This window comes from Choloepus didactylus, chromosome 7 (genome assembly GCF_015220235.1).
Source record: "Choloepus didactylus isolate mChoDid1 chromosome 7, mChoDid1.pri, whole genome shotgun sequence".
In the NCBI taxonomy this organism is placed as follows: domain Eukaryota; kingdom Metazoa; phylum Chordata; class Mammalia; order Pilosa; family Megalonychidae; genus Choloepus; species Choloepus didactylus.
The window spans coordinates 150,672,892-150,693,590 of NC_051313.1; the positions used below are offsets into that span (position 1 = coordinate 150,672,892).

The 20,699-nt window shown below is 43.6% G+C and overlaps 1 non-coding gene across 1 annotated transcript; it reads left to right on the plus strand.

The window, feature by feature from the left end:
• The first annotated feature begins 13,493 nt into the window (after window positions 1-13,493).
• On the plus strand, window positions 13,494-13,599 carry LOC119541062. The gene has a single exon (XR_005218192.1). It is a non-coding gene; the product is annotated as a U6 spliceosomal RNA (small nuclear RNA).
• The last annotated feature ends 7,100 nt before the right edge of the window (window positions 13,600-20,699 follow it).

A 20,699-nucleotide genomic window follows, 5' to 3' on the forward strand; every position in this document is an offset into this window, starting at 1 on the left:
GATAAAAAGAGGACAGAGGGGGAGGGGGAGAAAAAGGGAGGAAGAAAGAGGTGAAGGAGAAGATGAAGATGAAAAAGAAGATTAAGACGAAGAAAACAAAGACAGAAAAATGAAGACAAAGAAGTAGAAGGTCGTGGAGAAATCAACCACGGTTGTGTCTGAGGACTTGGAGAGGTCTCTGTAATTGCGTCTCAGCTGGTAGGACAGATGTAAAGAACATGGGTAAAACAGACCTTGGTGTGAATCTTAATTTTTCTGCTTCCTTGGTAGACAAATGACAGCCTTTCTGAACCTCAGTGGCCATAATCAGAGAATGGAGATTTAGCAGTGCTTGCCTCAAAAAGTTGTCATATGGACTGAGTTAGGTAGTGAACATCCTTAGAAAGTGCTAGCTCATAGGAAATACAAGATGTTGTTATTTTTATGGTTTTTAGGCCAATATGTTGAAAGGTAAGAATTTAATTGCCCATGTAACCGCTTTGTACTGAAAATTCTCCCTGGAAAATGGAATTACTGTCTTCCAAATAAATACTGAGACTTCTATTTTGAGACCCGTTTCTGATGGCTTTACACTCAGCTGTGGTTCCATCATTTAATAAACCCCATTAAGAATACAAAATGTCAAAGAAATGGTTTATTCTCAACAAATGCACTGCTGTGTTATCCTCTCTTTTCCCTCGTTCTTTCCTCCTCCTCACTCCTCTTTTCTTTTCTTACTTTTCTCCCACTTGCTTCTGGGGGGTTTCTTTCTTCTCATTCTTTCTTCCACTTCTACTTCTGTCTCCCTTTCCCTTGGCCTCTGTAGTCAAAAATGGCCAGAGGCCCAAAGCAGAAGTGACCTTAGGAAATCATCAGTCGCTCAGGTTGCAGATGAGGCAATGGGGCTCCAGGGAGAATAAGGGCTCACCTGAGGCCACGCCCCTGGGTGGTAGCAGGCTTGGACCACAGCCAGCTTTCCCATGCTGCTTCTGGAGGTCATCTTATATCCATGTTTCCCAAAGCTGACTGATATTGATGGGAAAGCATCATCTTTCAATTTCTCATTCTGTGTTTAAAAATCAGACACGAGGCTGGAATTGCTCTTTCCTTGGGTAAGTTAAGTGAAATCAAATGCTTTACACTTCTAAAACTTCAGTGGTAGTAGTATTTGTCAGAGAGGCAGAAATGAAACATATCACGGGAGCTGTTCAGCAAGCGCTTGTCACTGGGACAAGATGGTGTGAGGGTGAGGATGGCTGGGATCTTACAGGATCTTCCAGCTTCATGATTCAGTAAACACAAGTATTCTTCAGACTACTGTTTCTCTCCATACAGGCCTGGCGACAATCGTGACTCCTCAGGCTGAAAGCTGCGGCACAAGAACCAAATTTAGAATAGAGTGGGGAAGAAAAAACAATAATAGAGACCATTGACTGGGTACCTACTCTTTGCACCTACTCTATGTTAGGGGATTCACACACAGAGCAGGTACAAATGTCACGGGGCACAAAGCTCAAATGTGCAAGATGCCACGCTGTCACACTACTTTAACTCCATTTCATCTCTACCCTGAGTCTCCATTCTGCTTAGTAGAATCACTCCCAGGTTCTCTCAGTCATTTCACCTTTAATGCAGTCAGTTCAGGGATGGTTCCATTCCTTTCTCTCCAAGAGGGCATCTAAGTTTCAGAATGACATGCACAGCATTTGTTTGTTGGGGGAGAAGAGGTGGTGGGAGTCTAATATGAGGACATCTCTGCCCTACTTGGATCTGCTCCAGGTGTGACTTTTCCTGATTGGCCTTCAGAAGTTGGAATCGATGCCCACTGGAATCTCCTGATCAATCCATGGGGCTCTGTGAGATCTCACTTGGTGGGTCGACGCATTCATTCTTCATTTTCCTCACCCCTGAGACCCCTGTGGTTTTACCAATTCTCTCTCGAGCTTATTTTCAGTTTTTCTCTTCTGAGCACGTAAAGAGACTGCACTGAATTGGAAGGCCTTGTGACAAGGTTTTGGCTGATGAAATGTTAGCAGAAGTGATGTGTGTCACTTCTAGGTAGAAACCTCTAAAAGCAGGGAGCAATGCACCATTCCCCTTTCCCCCTACACAGTGACTGGCAACAGTGGATTCCTCGCCCTTGGTTACTGGGTGAGGACAACATGAAACAGACACACCCCCCTCCAGACAACATGTTGCAGGAGCAAGAATAAAACTTTATTGAGATATGGGAGTTGCATGTTACAATTGCATACCTTGACCATTCTAACTCATATGGGGGAATGTTTGAGAAGTTTCTCCAGTGCCCCGCTGGGGCCATGGAGACAGGGGTTCTCTGGGCCTCTCCAGACTTGGCCTGCCCAGACATCATTTTCATTCTATTGCTAGCACACCATATGGGCAAGTGTCTCCTCTGTCAGGTTTGCTCTGATCCCAGCCTTCCCCTGGAGAGGGGAAACTCACCTATTCCCAAAACTTTTTGTGTCTTCTATTACCATTTCCCATCAATGACTTGGCTCAAGAAGTGCAAATAAGGAAAGGGGTACACAGCAGTGTCTACTTCTATTTTCCCCCTCTTCAACATATTCGTCTCAGTCTAAGATCTACTTCCAAAGGGCAGGATGACCTGCTAGTCATTGATTTTCTCTTTCCAGTGTATTGTTTATGCCATAAACTTTATACCTGTCATCCACAGCTCAACCTTTTCAATTTCACAAGCTCAGGCTCTTGCACATCAAAAGCCTTTTCCCTCAAGATTACCATCTCTGAGTTTCCCTTTTCTTTGTAATTTTCGTTACTTCTATAAAAAAATATATCAAAGCAATATATATACACACTTAAAATCAACAAGAGCTACCAGCCTTGTGGAGAAAAATGATACTTTAATTCTTTCAGTGATTCCAGTATTTGCAGTTATTATTGTAAATAATATCATTAGACCACTGTTTCTTGGTTTATCAACTTTAGACATTATCCACTGACTTCCTGTTTTAGAAAACAAGCATTTAGTTCCTCCTCCTCCACCCTCCCAATATTGGCTAGACTGCTCTTCAGTATTTACAAAACAAACCATAAACAGTGATTCATTCATTCCTTATTTTTTATGTTTTTTCTTCTGGATCTAATGAGAGCAATCATTTTTGCCAATAATCATTTTTCATGTGCTTGCTTGGTTTTCAGTTCACTAATTCTTCCTAAAGTTTCCAACAGAATTACAAAAAGCCTTTGAATACTATGGCTCAGACGGCCAAACACGGTTGAAATTATCAATTCCATTTTTTCTAGGGTGCACCTCTCCTGGACCCCATCCTACTGCTGCAGTCTGTTGTGGGAGCATGTCAGTTTCCCACACAGCCACTGCCTGGCACACTCTTTGCTTTGGCTGGTTGTGGATGCCCTGTTTTCCAGAACCCATATCTTCCTCATTCTTGGTATACCCCTTTGTTTTGGTACCACATCTTCCAATAACTTCATGAGAAAGGGTGCATGGGAGGTAGGTATTTTTAAGTCTATGAATGTCTGAAAAATGTCTTTATGCTCTTCTCCCTCTGAATTTATCATTTGGTAGATTGAAAATTCTTCCCTGGCTCTCCATCTCCCATGATGGCCTTTGAGAAGCCCCATACAATTTGGATTCTCTCTGTTTCATATGTGACCTCTTTTATTCCCATCTCTGGAAGCTTTTAGGATTTTCCCTTGGTTACTGGTATTTAATATTTCAGTGATGTGCATTAGGGAGGATGCTTTTTCATCCATTGTGTGCTGGGCACTTTGTGGACCTTTCAGTCTAGAAATTTATGTCTTTCACTGTTGAGTTGGACACTAAAGATTTGTGCACTTGATTTATGTTATATCTCAATAAAAATTTTAAGAACAGGAAAGAGGGGACCTGTTTTGGAGTTCAAAAGCTGAGATGTTAACTCTTTTGGTCTGTGTTCCTTTCATGAGGTGATACATACTGTTGAGGAGACAGCAAAAGGGAGAAGGGCGTTTGTTTGCTGTGGAGTCTACGTATGAGAAGAAACTTGGCTTATATCTCAGGATTTTATCTTGAACGCTTTCCTGGCTTATTCAGTCCTTCTGGCTGCCCTGTAAGGTATGTGTCATGATCCCCATTTTTCCTGTGAGAAAATCAAGGCTCAGAAAGTTTAAGTAACTTCCCCCAGGATCACACTGCCAACTCACATTTGAATCTGATTTGGAATCTTGCTGAGCCCAAAGCTCACATTCTTAATCACGAATCTATAGTGCTTCCCTGGGGAATTATAAAATGGGAGAGGTGGGGTTTGGAGGAAAAGAAACACAAATAGGCTTCTAACAGCCTAAAGGAAATGTGTGCTCCATGTCAAACCACAGACTTGAGATCACTGACTTTTTATTTTCTCTCCTACTCTGTTAGGGAGGATGGTGAATCTCTCCAGGTAGACCAGTGAAAATCTGAGCTCCCTGAGGCCAGAGAAAAGTATTTTATGCTTGTTTCCTCTATAGAATCCAGCAAAGGTTAGTGATCTGTAAAACACATCTTTAATTGACTAAGAGGGATCTGCTCAATGTGATTCTAAGATTATATCCTATCTGCACAGACCACATCATCCTAGCCTCAGAGACAGGGGGAGAATATCCAGTGGGATCCCCTTCTTTAGGGACTCCTTTCCATAAACATGGAGAGTAAAAGACAGCTAGCTCCATCCCTATGGGCCTCTACCACAGAGCCAGCTGACTCCCTGTTAATCTGCCTATTTCTTTCCCATTTCAATGGTGCAAAGTGAACAAAGAATTTGTTTCCTTAATAATGCAAACGTCTCAGTGAAGTAGGACTTCTCACTGCTGGGATAGAAATCTGAAGAAAACAGAGGTAAATATTTCCCTAGTAAATGAAATCGTCAATTGGATTCTCTTCCACAATTAAATCTGCTCATTTAGTGTCCTGGTTTTTGCAACACAATGATTAATACATTAAACCAATTAAACTCTGAGGAACCCTTCACATTTGCTTGCATATTGCTTCAGAAGCACACACACAGAATTAGTCTGCACCAAAAGTGTAATTTATTTGTCTGCAGTATGAGTCACTGAATTCCCTCAAGGTACCTTTCAACTTATTCTTCCTTAGTCTCTGTGGAGTATTTTTTCAAAACATGTGATTTATTTAGAAACAGGCTGCCCAGCACAGAGCACACCCTGCTCTGCATTTGAGATTTCAGAATTTGCTCACGTAAGTTAAGAAATTTGTAAACTCTGTACTCGACATGACTTTCCAGCTTGAACTTGTCTGGAGCAATAAACATTGCTACTGTGGCTACTTTATCTCAGAAATCAGACAAACACGTCTGCCAACGTGGGAAAGGTAAAGCGAGAAGGTGGAGAGGCTGCCTTCCCACCACCTTTCAAATCCATTACTCTTTAACAGCATTACGGCATTAGATAAATATTTTACCTGAAGTTCAAAAGAAGTTCTCTTCCTAAGTATTTAGCTTTCTACCTAGAGATGAAAGGATGAAAGAGAATCAAAAAGGTAAACAATATTAGTCCCCAGATCCATGCACACAATTTTTTCCAGACCAACAATCCCTGAGAATCCTATGAAACCCAATGGTGAGTGGTAGAGCAGATGCCAGCATTAGGTTACAGCCTGCTGCTAAACTCACCACGTGATGGGGGTGATTGCTGACCCTCCCCAGGTCTCAGTTCCCTCATGTATGCAATGGGGACGGTACTGGCAGGCCCACCTCACAAGGCTGTTTGGGGATCAAACAATTTACTATCTGTGGAAACCCCTGGCAGTTTATGAGCTCATCCTAATGCAAAGCATTCTTATTGCTGTTTTTTTGTTACTGCTGTTGAATAGCAGCCTCCACAGAGAAGTCTTCGCAAAAGGACTCACTGTGGTGCAAGAAGAAAATATTAGAATATCTGTAATGTTTAACCTCAACGTTTAACGTCCAATTTGTGTATTTGTGAATGCATGTGATTTGTGTGCATTTGATGGTGGACTGGCTTGCTCAGCATCTGTTCCAACCTGTTTCTGTTTTGCTTTCCTGGACTGCAGAAGTTGGAAAGCTAAAAGTCCATACTTCCCTGAACCCCTTGGAGCTGAAGATTCTTGTGGTTGAGTATCAGACCGCCATTAGGATGCACTCACGTGAGACTCGGATTTGTAACAGGGCTAAGAGGGAAGTACGTGATCATCCACTTTGCTGGGTCACCCAGATGCTGCCTGGCTCTGGAGCTAAAAGGATTTGTCAGCAGCTTCCTGATCTCTGGTTTACAGCTAAGTCAGTGTGCTCCAGTAGTCAAGCGATCCAGCGGGGGCTTCCCGATCCTACAACTTCCTGACTACAGGGGAGGTAGCAGCTCCCTTGCCAGGCCAGTTCTGAAGAATTTTTTTTTTTTGGTGGGGGGAGTAGTATCATTTCTTGAGTTCCAGTCTAATACTGATTCCTCCAGATGTTTGTAAGCCCCTAATTTTCTGTTATCACATCCTTTTGTTTAAATCTTTGTTATCTGCCACTGAACTCAGACTGATACAATGTTTTCCAATGAATGCATCAGCCAGGGTCCAGTAAAAATTTGAACACACAAAATTATTAACTAGTCACAAGGGATTAGCTACAAAGAGGGACATAGAAAACACTACCGAATTATAGGAAAGGCAGATGTAGAAAGCAGCCACTGCTTCTGGAGCCCAGGGAGCACGTCCAAAGGAGGAACAAACTTGGAGGAGGGTCGGACCTTGGAGGAAAGTGGAGAATTTCACTGAAGTGTTGTGGACCAGGGCCAGTGGGCAGGAAACTGCCTGCCATGCTTGCCAGCAAAAGTGGCTGGGAAGTCACCCTTGGGGTGTCAGTGAGACTTACTGGGGACTCACCCCCTGGGGTGTCAGCAAGACCTGCTGGGGAGCTGCCTGCTGGGGTGCTGGCAAAACTCGCCAGAAGGCGCAGCCCACACCATCTCCCATACTAGGAGCCACTAGCAGGCAAGCCGTAGGTGCAAGGGGGAGAAAGCACTGGGTCCAAGGTGAGTAGCCTCTTCCTCTTGCAATCTGTATCACTTTGGGTCCAGTAGGAGCAAGAACCCGCACCAAATTTGAACAGGCTCAGTTAAATATAAAAAATTATAAACTATAACAGGGGATTGGAGTCATGAGGGATTGGCCAGTAAGAAGTAAAGAAAACTCTAACAAACAGAGGAAATATAAGGTATAAGGAGCAGCCACTAATCCTAGGGCTAAAATAGAGCACCCAAGTAAGGGCCGCCCCATCCCCGGGCTGAGATCCTGAGGCAACGTCTGTGGTTAACTGAATGGCAGAGAAGTTGCTATGGCGCCTCGCTGGCACAGCTTTCTGGAAATTGCCCTATGAAACTTTCCAGAAATATGCCCTTTAGGGTCCCAAAGAAAGCTGATTATGGGGAAGTGTCTTACTTGGAGGCACTCCATTGCAAAACCTCCCAAGGAGGTCTCTAGCTTAACATCATGCCAGCAAATACAAATAGTTAAAGGGCCCATGTGCATTTTCACAGAGCAGACACAAAGGGTAACTTTGGAGCCGAGAGGCAATTAATTGATAATCCCTCCCTCCAGCACCCGCTTCTGTCAAGGTCTAATAATGTCCCAGCTGGTAAAGGAGAACTGTTTATAGGGTCCACCTCCAGCATCACAAAATGGGTCAAAAAAGGGAGCAATTGGAGATAAGCAATAAATGGATATGTGACACAGTCCACCCCTTTGGCCATTTGGCTTCCATATGCATCCTTCTTCACAAATTTGAACTTCTATTTGACAAGACTATGTTTCCACTTAGCAGGATACAACTACCCTTTGTGCAAGTGAAGAAGTTCTTGTTCATTCCCCCAAAATGAGTTGCCATACAATCCCAAAAGTTGTTGCATCCATTGCTGGCAATATTAATTACTTCTCAAATACAGTCACAGTCCCACTAAATATGTCACCTCAGTACCAAATAGCAAAGTTAAATTTGCATATAAAATAATGAGAGAGAAGAGAATGTGTAACATATACGAATAAAGACATACACATACAAGCAAAGAGAATATAGGCCAAGTTACTTCAGTCCTCCTTTCTGTAATTGGTCACAAGGCTATAGATCAAATGTATGACTTCCTTCTTCCACTCCCTATTCCAGGTCTCCCTTGCTCTCAGTCAGAACTTCAATTGGTCACTTGGGCCACTAATCTTTACAATTAGACATACAAATAATAATTTTAGAAGTATCCCAGGGAATCCTCTGGGTCCAAGACATAGTCCTCTTTTGCTCCCATTGGGTAGCAACTTAAATTCCAGCTGGTTATTGGGATCAATCATTCCAGCCAGTAGTGTAACACCTTTTTCTACCCATTGGTTCAGTGGCATAGGGAGCACAAACTGGCCATTTGCAATTCAATGGAACTATTTTTGTGTCCTCTGCTGGAAGCATTATCCCCTTGGGACTAAGACCTCCAAGGCAACAGAGTTCAAACATGCTGGGTCAAGGAGCCAAAATTCTATGAGTGGGTTACTAAGCATAATAGAGGAGCCAGCCCCACTTCCATTCCTTGATCCTTAGCTCCATGGATCCTGGCAAAGGAGGAGAAAGCATCTGATAATGGTCTCCAAGTCAAGCAAATACCAACATCCTGTAAGACACAATCTCATTCTTTCAGGGTATTGTGTCCCAACTGGCCCCATATTGAGTCGCCACTAAGCCATCTGTGCAGGTTTGGATGTATTATGTCCCCCAAAATGCCACGTTCTTTAATGCAGTCTTGTGGGGGAAGATGTGTTAGTGTTGATAGGTTGGAATCTTTTGATTGTTTCCTAGAGATGTGACACAATCAACTGTGAATGAAACATTTGATTGAATTATTTCCATGGAGATATAAACCCTGCCCCTTCAGGATGGGTCTTGATTTAATCACCGGGGTCCTCTAAAAGAGCTCACAAACAGAAGGACCTCAGAGCAGCTGAAAGTGGCATTCTAGAGATGGCTGCTGAAAGCAGACTTTTGCTAAACTTTGGAGATGCTAGCCCAGTGTTTGCTCCAGAGAAGCTATGAGAGGACAAAACATTTCAAGAGCAACATTCTGAAGAATGCACAGGAGCTGAGACAGGAGCTGGAACCCAACCCGGGATGCGCAGATGCCAGCCACGTGCCTTCCCAGCTAACAGAGGTTTTCTGGACACTGTTGGCCTTCCTTCAGTGAAGGTATACTCATGCTGATGCCTTCATTTGGATATTTTCATGGCCTTTACAGTGTAGATTTGTAACTGAATAAACTGCCTTTATAAAAGCCAATCCATTTCTGGTGTTTTGCAAAATGGCAGTGTTAGAAAACCGGAACACCATCCCACCTTTCAATTAGGCTCGCTAGCTGCTACCAGGTCTGTGGTTCCATCAGTTAGTTCCATGGATCTGAAACCATTGCTGCACATCCTTTGCTGTGAAATGAGTTCCTTGTTCAGAAGCCAGCCTGGGTAGAATAACATGATGCTCGATGTTCTAGTTTGCTAATGCTGTGGAATGCAAAACACCAGAGATGGATTGGCTTTTATAAAAAGAGGATTTATTTGGCTACACAGTTACAGTCTTAAGGCCATAAAACGTCCAACGTAACACATCAGTAATTGGGTACCTTCACTGGAGGATGGCCAATGGCATCCGGAAACGTCACTCACAGCTGCACTCAGTTCAGTCTCTTTGAGTCAGCACGTTTATATGGCTCCACTGATCAAGGCCCACCCTGAATGGGTGGGGCCACGCCTCCATGGAAATATCCCATCAGTTATCATCTACAGTTGAGTGGGGCGCATCTCCATGCAAACAACCCAATCCAAACGTTCCAACTTAATCCCCACTATTATGTCTGCCCCACAAGATTGCATCAAAGAATATGGCTTTTTATGGGGGACATAATTCATTCAAACCGGCACACTCGATAAGGCGTTCTGGAGTCCATACTCGGTGGTGCTGGCTGAGGCAATACAGCAAAGGTCTATACACATCTAGGATGTGTGTCTGCACCTTTGAGGTTGACTCTCTGCCCCTGCAGTTTGGAAGAGGTCCAATGTAATCAACCTGACCTCAGACAGCTGATTTCACCCCTCCCACCCCCCACCCCCAGGGAACAACATCTTATCATGGCTCAGTGTTGGTCTCTGTTGTTGGCAGATTAGACACCCAGAAAAGTTTCAGCAGCGGCTTCCTGATCTGGAGGCAAGGGATCCTGTGGGAGTCTCCTTGTGCCACAACTCCTGACCATGGCAGAGGTAGAAGCTCCTCTGCCTGTCGCGTTCCACAGCGTTTTCCTGGAAGTCGTTCCTCGAGTTCTAGACTGCAGCCCATTCCTCCAGATCTTTGCAGGTACGTGATTCCACGGACAAAACCCTTTCTGTTTTACACTTTCTCTTCTCTGCAGCTAAACCCTGTGTGTTACAGGGGTTTCAAATGATAATTAACATAATGTATTTGTACAGCAGTGTGCAAATATAAATATATCAGAGATGCCTGCCTAATTTTTTGTAACTAATGTTTTTTTAAAGGCATGATTAAAAATAAATTTGGAGGCTTCTAGTACAGAGCATGCCATGGCCCCTGATGGCCATAAAATGTTTAATGGGACTTGTGGAGCACCTTAATGCTCATCAAATAATGACTCAACCTAAAGCTTGCTCTAGATTGATGAGGCATGTAATGTGGCCCTCCGCCAGGGGCCAGACAGTGATGACACGTTTCTGAACATACTGCTCTCGTGGGGAAGAAGAACTTGAAATTGCTTCATTTTTCTCAAAGCACCCTCTGGGCCAAATCTCTTTTCTCATGCCTAGACTCTATCTTGGACAGATGTCGCAGCCTCTTTAGTTTTAATGAATTGCCTTCTAGTTGGATTTATGTGAGTACTTTAAATTGAGAAAAGCAAGATTTGCAATACATCCTGCCCCTACAACATAAAGTGGTGTGTTGGCTTAACTACTTTGCACCTATCTTGTCTCTGTCAAGACACTACAGTTAACACCTGATCAAGTATTCTTAATGGAGCTATGAATATTTTAAGGAAAGATTTCATAAAACAAAGGGTAAAGAAAAGTGAATTTCTTTCTGTCTATAGCATTCTTCAGAAGTGATAACAGGTCTCCCCATTCCTCCCCCACCTCTGCAATCCCCCCTTCTCTCCTCCTCTCCACTCCCCAGCTCCCCCATTCTGACCCTGTTTATTGAGTACTGTTTCATTTGTCACTTCTATCTCGCAGTGCCTCCCTGTAAATTTCCTTAACACTTCCCGTGGGGCATCTCCCATGCAGGGAACAGTTTCTCCAGTTGTGTTGTGAGTCAGTCCACTCCCCACACTCGTTCCCCAAGTTTGCACATTTTAGGTGTCAGTTTTCCCAGCAGACACCAGAGTTCACCAACCCGCAGTGGCAGTGACCGTTCTAAGTCAAAGGATCCCTTGACAAGGTCAGAGAAGGTCAAAAAAATCTGGGATGACTACTAGCACACTGTCCATTCTTCCATTTATCCCTGCTTTTCTTTTTCTGATTCAAGTTCTTCATCTCTGCTCTTGAGGAAAACCCCCCTAAATTAGTGCCCAGTGTCTTAAGTCATTTTAAAAAGAATGATAATGGAGTCCACATGTTGCTTTTACAAAAGAAAAAAATGCAAGAAACCCAGAATTAAACCAGGGCAGGTTTGGAGCATTTCCCCATCCCGTTGTGTCTAGTCCTTTTTTTCTCGCCGACAAACACGGTGCAACCAGGGATCCGTCCCTCATCAGGTTCTCTTGCTTTCATGATAGCTTTATGCGGAAAACAAAGTCATTCAGAGGCAGTGTAAAAGCTTATTGATTACCAGTGGTCCATTCTGTGGTTGGTACTTAGGCAAGGGGAGAAAAAAAGAAAAATATAAATAAGCCCCAAACTTACTTCTGCACAAAGAAATGGACTAAATACCAATAAGGTGACTTCCCAGATTAAATCATTTCTTGCACTCATTAAAATTCCAAAATAGCAATCCAAGCTTGTGTCTCCTAGTGGAAATTTCCCAACCAGTCTCACAAATGGATCTCTCTAGCCTCCTTCTACCCCTCCAGCAAAGGTTCTTTGAGGGAAGGTGGGAAAGAAAAAGAAATATTTAAGGCCGGGGTTCTTGAACTTGAGTATGCATCAGAATCCCCTTGGAGACTCCCAGAGTATCTGATTCTGTGGGCCTGGGTCAGCCCAGTAACTTGCATTTCTAGCAAATTCCCAGATGCTGCTAGTCCAGTGACCAGTCTTTGAAAACGAATGCTTAACAGGCAATAAGCCATTGGGGTTCAGAACGCAGACTCTGAAAACCAGCCGGCCGTGGTTCAAATCCTTGCTCCCCCACTCACTAACTCTGTGCCCTGGGGCAATTGCTTATCAGTGCCTCAGTTTCCCCATCTGTATAATGGGAGTAATAGTAGTACTCACTCCATAGAATTGTCAAGAGAATTGAATACGTTGATGTGGTTAAAGAATGTAGAAAAACACCTGGCACATGGTGAGGACCGTGCAATTTTTAGCTAGTATTCATTTTTAATTTAGATGATGGCTCTTGTTTGTTCTGTGGGCCCGTCTGGCCCTGAGTATGCAAGCCTGTTGTGCTGAATGTCTGTGTTCTCCTCTCAGCTATGCTAATTATTCAATGTTGGACCAAGAGAGTCAATACACACCGGGGCCTCAGTTTCCACAGCCATAAAATGGGAGGGCTTGGCAAGCTGACTTTCAACGTTCCCTTTTAGAGTAAATACAAAGTGAGTTTTACAGCTTACTGGAAGCCCTTTAAATGTTCCTGGGCTATAAGCAACACCTGGTTGCACTTTCTTTTGGTACATTCAAATGTAGCAAGCTTTTGGGTCTTACAACTAGGCTTTGAACTTGTTCTGTGCTTCCCTTCTCCTGCCTCCTCCGTTTTGTTGTGGGGGAGAAAGGAAAGAGAAGGGAGCAGAGCCAGATGCTGTACAAGCATTTCATGTATGCCGCATGGCACCCCATGGGACAGTGGCATTATCCCCTTTTCCAGACGAGGAAACACCTCAAGAAGGTAGAGACATGGCTCAAAGGTAACATGGCTCAAAGGTAACAGAAACTGAAGCTGAGAGCTGAGCTCTGCTCAGAGGCCTTTGGCAGGTGCTGGGGAGTGGGAGGATAGACAAACAGCCCCAAACAGAAACAGAACTCCCAAGGGGATCTAGCAAAATAGAGTGTGGCTGCCAAACCAGTTCTTGGGGTCTGCTTGACAGTCCTCCAAGCATTGATACTTTATTTTTTCAATGCATTTTTTCATTGTGAACTTTAACATGTATACATTACAGTGACAACATTCAAAGTATGATTTAACAAGTAGTTAGAGAGCAAATTTCAAAGAATATCATGGGTCTCACAGTGCCACAACTTCAGCTATTTCCATTATTGCAAAACAAAACACACACACAGCAAGGTGTTAACTTTCGAAGTACACTCAACAAGCAGTTAAATAGGTAATTTCAAAAATTGTTATGGGGTACTCACTTCAGCAGCATGTATACTAAAATGGAATGATACAGAGAAGATTAGCATGGCCCCTGCAAAAGGATGGCGTGCAAATTCATGAAGTGTTCCATATTTTTTGCTGGGGTATTAGAACAGGTGGAGGGAGGGATTTGAAATGGTGGCATCCTTTGGAATTTGTTCTGTGGCTACTCGTTGAATTGTAATTTGAAAGCTATACCTTTTTGTATATATATTAGATTTCACAGTGAGGAAGTAATTAAAACTATGGTGCTATAACTCGTGATCGCTTTGTTGAATCATGCTTTGAGGGATATTACCTTTTCTTATATTTGTTATATTTCATAGTAGGGAAGTGGCTGAAACTGTGTAATTATGACGTATGATAATCTTTGGGATTTGCTCTCTAATTGCGTGTTGAGTCACACCTGGAAGGTTATCACTTTTATGTATATGTGTTATATTCTACAATAAAAATATGATAAAAAATTGTTATGGGGAAAGGGGGAAGTGGGATGGAGGTGTGGGAAGAGACCCACGTCCTATTACCCTTTCCCCTCTCTGGTTTTCCTCCTCGAGGACTGGCCTACAAGGCCACTAGTTCAGTTCCTCCCAGGTAACGGGGGCCTCCAAAGGCCACCCCTCTTCTCTGCTTCAGACACTTTACAGGGGTACCAGACAAACAAGTCCCCAGGCCTTGTCGTACCTCCCCATGGCTATTTCCCCCTTTTCATGCTGTCCTCCCAGAGAACAATCATCCCTCACGGCTTGGAGCTTCACCTCCTCCCTAAGTAGATTCTGAGGTCCCTGCCCTGACGGCTCTCCTTCTTTGCACGTTCACAGTGCAACCTAACTGGTTCTGTCTTAGCCCTGGGGACATCTGCTTAAAGTGCTCTCTCTTTCCCCTGTCAGGCTCCCTCCAACAGATCAGGTATCCTTCCCCTTGGAGCTCCTCATCTTAGAGTGGTCCCTGGTTCCTAGGACACCTTCGGCCAGTGTGTGTTGGGAGAATCAATGAATGGGCATCCATGTATTCACTGTCCTGATAGTTCATTAATAAAGCCCCTATTCTGTGCACCTCAACCCTGCCTAGGAGAACAACAGGGAGTGACACTGGCTGAGAACCCACAGGTTTTTCATTTGCTGAGAGCTGAGAAAGAAAAATGAGCAGTCCCCAGTATCCAGAAGCTACCTGGCTCTCACATTCAGCCATGGTCTTCTCCTAGTGACATAAGAAATCTCACCGAACATCAACCTCGGACCTCAGTCTGAAACCATGACAGAAAGAGAAAAAGAGGGCTTCTTGATCATTGTGTCTAAGCACAGACAAAAACAAGGTATCTGTGCCACTTGCAAAAACAGCCTCAAAAAACCCTCTCTTGGCTAACACTAGTGACTGCTACTTCTTTGCCAATTATGGCTTTATCTTGTTCTGATCTCCCTTCCTTATAGGTAAAATTTATTGAGATGCCCAATCATAGAACTGGCTCCACTTGCTGAAAGCATCCAATCTAGAGTCAATCCCCACTTCCTTAGACCCTCTCCCAAATCGTCCAACCAAAGCCCAAATCCTATGATTGGTTCTTTCTAACTTCATCTTACTGAGATACCCCACGATTCCCCATCGTGAACAATTTTTGTCCTGGCAATGAGTAATAAACCCAACTGGTTCAACTGCATGTGTGTTTCTGGTGGTCTGTGTCTGGATGGAAGTCCTTAACAATGCCGTGCAGTTGCCTTTTGTTTGATGGAGTTGGATGTGCTACCTGCCAATGGAGGTGCTGACAATGACGGATTTGGCAATTTCCAAAGAGAGAAAAATTAAGGTAGGCTGGTTCTCTGGTGGCAAGCCAATCCCTTCCTTCCCCTCCCAACAAGACCTTCATTAAAGTCTATATTATCTGTCAAGCTCTTGATGATGGGTTGTGTTTAGCAGAGACGATCTTACAATAACTGGCTCAAGAAATTGGCCAATAAGTAGATACCTCACAAGAAGTGGATGGCCCCAAATGGCTCTATTTGGATTACAGAGATTTCCTCTCCCCCAGGTAGTCTGCAAATGTATATAGAGCAGACACTTTGATTATGATAATTATAATAATTCCCTTTAGTCCCCAAATAATCGATACCATTTGCAGACCATGGTTGGGGAGGGGAAGCACTGATTGGTGGGAAAGTGAGAGAGAGATCTCTCCATGACATCCAGGAAACCCTCCAGCTTTCTAAAGAAAGCCAGGCTGCAGCCACCCTGCCTACATCTGATTGAATTAGCAGGGGCTTCTGACCCCAGGGTAGCCAATCCCTAGGTTGGCTGCCATGAACTGTCCCAACTGGTGTACTCTCCATATCAGGGATGACATTGGCTAATGGATCTATTCTGGTCCTTTCTTGGGGAGTTCAGATGTGAAATAGGAGAAAGAGCAATTGACAGACAGCCCAGGCAGGCACTATAAGACATTATCTAGGACAGTCCTCAAACTTGAATGTTTAGGTATACACAAGAAAGAATTGAAAGCAGGGACTCAGATTTATACACCAATGTTCATAGCAGCATTATTCACAATAACCCAAAATGGAAGCAACTCAAGTGTCCATTAACAGATGAATGGATAAACAAAGTGTGGTATATCCATGCAATGGAATATTATTCAACCACAAAAAGGAATGCTACAACATGGATGAACCTTGAAGACATCATGTTGAGTTAAATAAGCCAGACATAGAAAGAAAAATATCGTATGATCTTGCTTGTATGAAATAGCTAGAATAAGCAAATTCATAGGGATGGACTGTAGATTACAGAAGAGGGGAAGGGGAAGTTACTGCTTAATAGGTGAAGAATTTCTGTGCAAGATGATGAAAATGTGTGGGCAATGGATGTTAATTACAATAACACCACATTGTGAAAGTAATTAATACCACAGAATTCTATAATGGAAAGTGGTTAAAATGGGAAATTTTGAGTTTATTGATGTTACCACAATAAAAAGTTTTAAAACATGAAACCTTAAAGGTGGGGATCTCAATCAGCAATTTCAAAGGTGGGAAAATATCTGCGGACAGACAGGTCTTTTGCTTTTCAAATAACAACAGGATGAGGTCATTTTAGTGCTTTGTAATATGATCCTTGCCAGAAAGGATAAGATGCTGGGACATGGCCTGTAGTCCCAGCTTTCTTATCTGGAACATAGCATGTACTCATTCTACAAGAATGTGTTGAGTAGTGCTGAAAGCAAGCACTGGCTCCCACCATACACAACACCTGTAAATCCTCAAGGGACAAGAAGTAATCATAGTCTTCCAGTTGTTAATGGTGTTTTAGCAGAAAGATGATGTCTGGATGGGAGCGGCCTTCTGCCATCAGTAATCTAGGGACCGTGACACAGTAAGACATTCCCAAGACCAGGAACATGACAATCATCAAATATATCTGCGAAAGAATTAGCCTATGTAGGCTTATAGCATTGACTCAGAAACTATGAGAATGCCATGTTGATGATGGTTTTTGAAAATCATATAGAACTGAAAAAATAAACAAAAAGAAAATGTGTTCCTGTTAAAGAGTTTTACTTTTCTCCTCGTCCAAGGGTATAGCATGGGAGCACCAAGTTCTAAGTTCTAAACTATTTAGCGTGCATTGTTTTGCAACCACCTGTTTACAACTGTCTCTCTCCCCACCCATAAGTTGCTTCTTGGTAAGACTGTCATCTTCATCAAAGAGTCCCTGGTGTCTAGTGCTATGCCTGGTGTGTGGGAACATCATAGAAAGAATAAACCAGGATAGGAGCACCACTAGAGCAGGGATGCTTGTGTGATTTGAGTGCAGGGCTCTATGCCCAGTGCAAGAAAAGCACCTGCATACAGGAGTTCAATGAATATTTGATGAATGAGCATCAAGTAACAGAGGACTCCAAGAGTCAAGTCCTCACTACCCAAATGCAAGCCCTCTGAGTTTCCAGACGATTTCATTTCCCCAGGGGGATGCAGTTTTAGCAGGAGGGAGGATGGGAAGAGTGAGTGGCACTGACGATGGTCAGGAGGCACTGGGCAGGCAAAGAATCTTGAAAACTGACCCTTCCTCTTTTCCCCTGGAGGCAATCATGGCTCTGCCGGTCCAGCCTCTTGCTTCCTTGACCACTGCTGAGCTGGGATAGCCAGGAACCCAACCTGCCTTTCCATAGAGTGGCATTTCCACATACAATGACCAAAATGTCATTGTCTTGGACATCTCTCTCACACACATTGCACCTGCCTCCCACATGGACCTGCCCCGGTGCTCCCAGCTCTGCACCTTTCCAAACAAGGAGACCCAGGCCATTTAGCAGGCACCCTCAGCCCAGACTGCACACCCAAAATAGTCTTCAAATAGCACAGTTGATATTTTGGAAACTGATTAGTAACCTAATGCTTGCTCAGCTCAGCTGCCTAGGTTGAAGTCTATTAATGTCAATCAACTAGGAGATGTTGAAAATCTCCTGTGAGTTTAGGACTCTGCTACGTATTACAGCAGTAGCTATCAAAGAAATATGAAGTAGTCTGAGCCCAGAGCAGCTCACTGTTTAACCGGAAGCGTAACACAGATGGGAGCAAGTAGGTGCTTCGGTGTGTGACGTGGATGCTAACATGAACAGCAGTTCAGGGATGGGAAGATAACTGTGGGAAGAAGTAGTTGGGAAGGTGGGGCTGGGACTTGAACAGATGGAGACAGAACAGGGAAAGCTGCTGTTGTGAGAGTATTTGCATGAGCAAAGGCACAGAGTTGGCAAAGAGCTGGTGGTGACAATGAGGAGACCAGCCTTCCTGAGCTGGTGGGGACAATGATGAGGCTAGCCTTCCTGGAGCTGGTGGGGACAATGAGGAGGCTAGCCTTCCTGGAAAGAGGGCATGTGTTGAAATCACCAGGAAACAGGGTTAATTTGCTGGTGTGGGGCCAGATTGTGGAGGCTCCATATGCCTTGATGTATTAAGCATGTGGCAGGTACCTTCAAAAGACCAGTTTGCTTAGTAGGTAGAATAGGAAAGAGAGCAGAGGATAGCTAGAGTGGGGTGCTGGGGCATGGAGGTGTGCAGGACTAAGTGGGGTCACAGTTGCAGAGAGGGGAAGAAAGGGCAGTACAAGTAAAAAGGATTCTTACAAAGGTTGAAGCAAAGAAAGGCTTTAAGTCCTCGAGAGATAAGAGGTAAAATGTTTAGGACAAACTTTAGTGGCAGAAGGATTAGCTGGAGAGCGTTTTAAATGCAGATTCCCAGGGCCCACTGATTCTAGTTTGGTAGATCCAGTGGTGGGCCCCGTAACCTGCATTTCTATTGAGCTCTGCAGGTGATTCTGATGCTGGTGGCCCTTTGGTCATACTTTGGTTTGGGCTCTACTGAGGTCAGTTGCTTGCAAGGTGTTCAAAGGGACATCTAATTCCCAGTCACCAGAGTTACTGAATCTACAAGTGCCAGGCAGTCCAAGGTAGTTTGACTTTAGCCCTTGACTTCCCAAGTCTAATCTGTGGGAATACGTCCTAAGACGAATGCATAGTATATTTATTTCCAGTATCTGCCTGGTGTGTAGGGTCATTTATCCCCCAGCCCTCTGTGTTTGGCAGCATTGATGCCTTAGAATGAGCACTGACCTCAGGCAGATAAACTTCTGCTCCCATCCTAGCCCCATCACTCTGGGAAGCCACTGAACCACGGCAGTCTCTGTGTTGCATGATGGAAAATATTTACCTGTTCTAAGACCATGAATGTGGAGGCCATTTGTAAATGCCCACCACTTCCGGAATTGTTGGACACAGCCATTCAGGCTCCCTTAAGTGGTTTAATAGTGAAACAAAGACAGACATCTCTCCATCCTCATCTATAGACACACACCACTCATACTGACCTCTTATCTGCTCCTAGGTGCAAGAGGGGTAGAGCTCTCTTCCTTGGGGATGGTTTCAGAATATTGGGTTATGAAGTATGCTCAGTTGTGTGCAGTCTTAGCATGGACAAATGCCTGCCAGCTGCAGGCAGCATCTGCCATGGCTTTGGGGCATGGGGGTTGTGGCAGAAATCTGTGCTTCTCAGCCTGGACTATCTGGGTCTCTAGTAGACAGTCACTGGGCTCTTGCTTCCAATTTTCTAGACTTTCAGTAACTCGACTAACAATAAGTAATGACTAAACCCAATGCCACCATCCTAAACTACCATGAAATGCCACTTCATACCCACTTGGGTGGCTACCATTTTAAAAATAGAAAATAACAAGTGTTGGCAAGAAATTGTAGTCCTAATACATTGTTAGTGGGATTGTGAAATGGTGCAGCAGCTGTGGAGAACAGTGTGGCAGTTCCTCAAAAAGTTAATCATAGAACTACCATATGACCTACCCAGCAATTCCACTCCTAGGTGTACACCCAAAGAATCCAAAACAGAAATTCAAACAGATACTTGTCCATCAATCTTCACAGCAGCATTATTCACAAAAGCCAAAATGTGGAAGCAACCCAAGTGCCCACAAGCAGATGAATGGTTAAACAAAATGTGGTTTACATAAAATGGAATATTATTCAGTCATAATAAAGGAAGGAAGTTTTGATGCATGTGACAACATGGATGAACTTGAAAGCATTATGATGAGTGAAACAGGCCAGACGCAAAAGGACAAACATTGTAGGAGTCTACTTATATGAAATATCTAGAATAAGCAAAATTCACCGAGACAGAAAGAAGACTAGAGTTTATCCAGGGCTGGGGGTAGGGAGGGATGGTGAGTTATTGCTTAATGGGTAAAGAGTTTCTGTTTTGGGTGATTAAATAAAAAACTTTTAGTAATGGAAGGTGGTGACAGTAGCTCAACGTTGAAAAGGCAATCAATGCTACTGATTTGTATACTTAAAAAGGTTACAATTGCAAATTTTATGTTTTATATGTTTTATGTTACCACAAAAAGAAAAGTACCATCCTTAAACTACTTCCAGAAACTAGCAAAGTGCCTGACACTAAGTAAGTGTTTGATGAGTGAATGTCTGCACATCCACAGGAATGACTGCGTCACTAGCACCGGTTCTTGAGCATCCGACCCTCGAACTGAATAACAAAGAAAACGGAATGTGGAGTCTCCCCAAACCACCTCAGGCAAGACAAATACGATGATTAACAAAACAATAAATCATAAGCAGATTTACCTATGTTTACACACGTCTCGATCCCAAATTGCTCTAATAGCACTTTTTCCAGTCTCCCA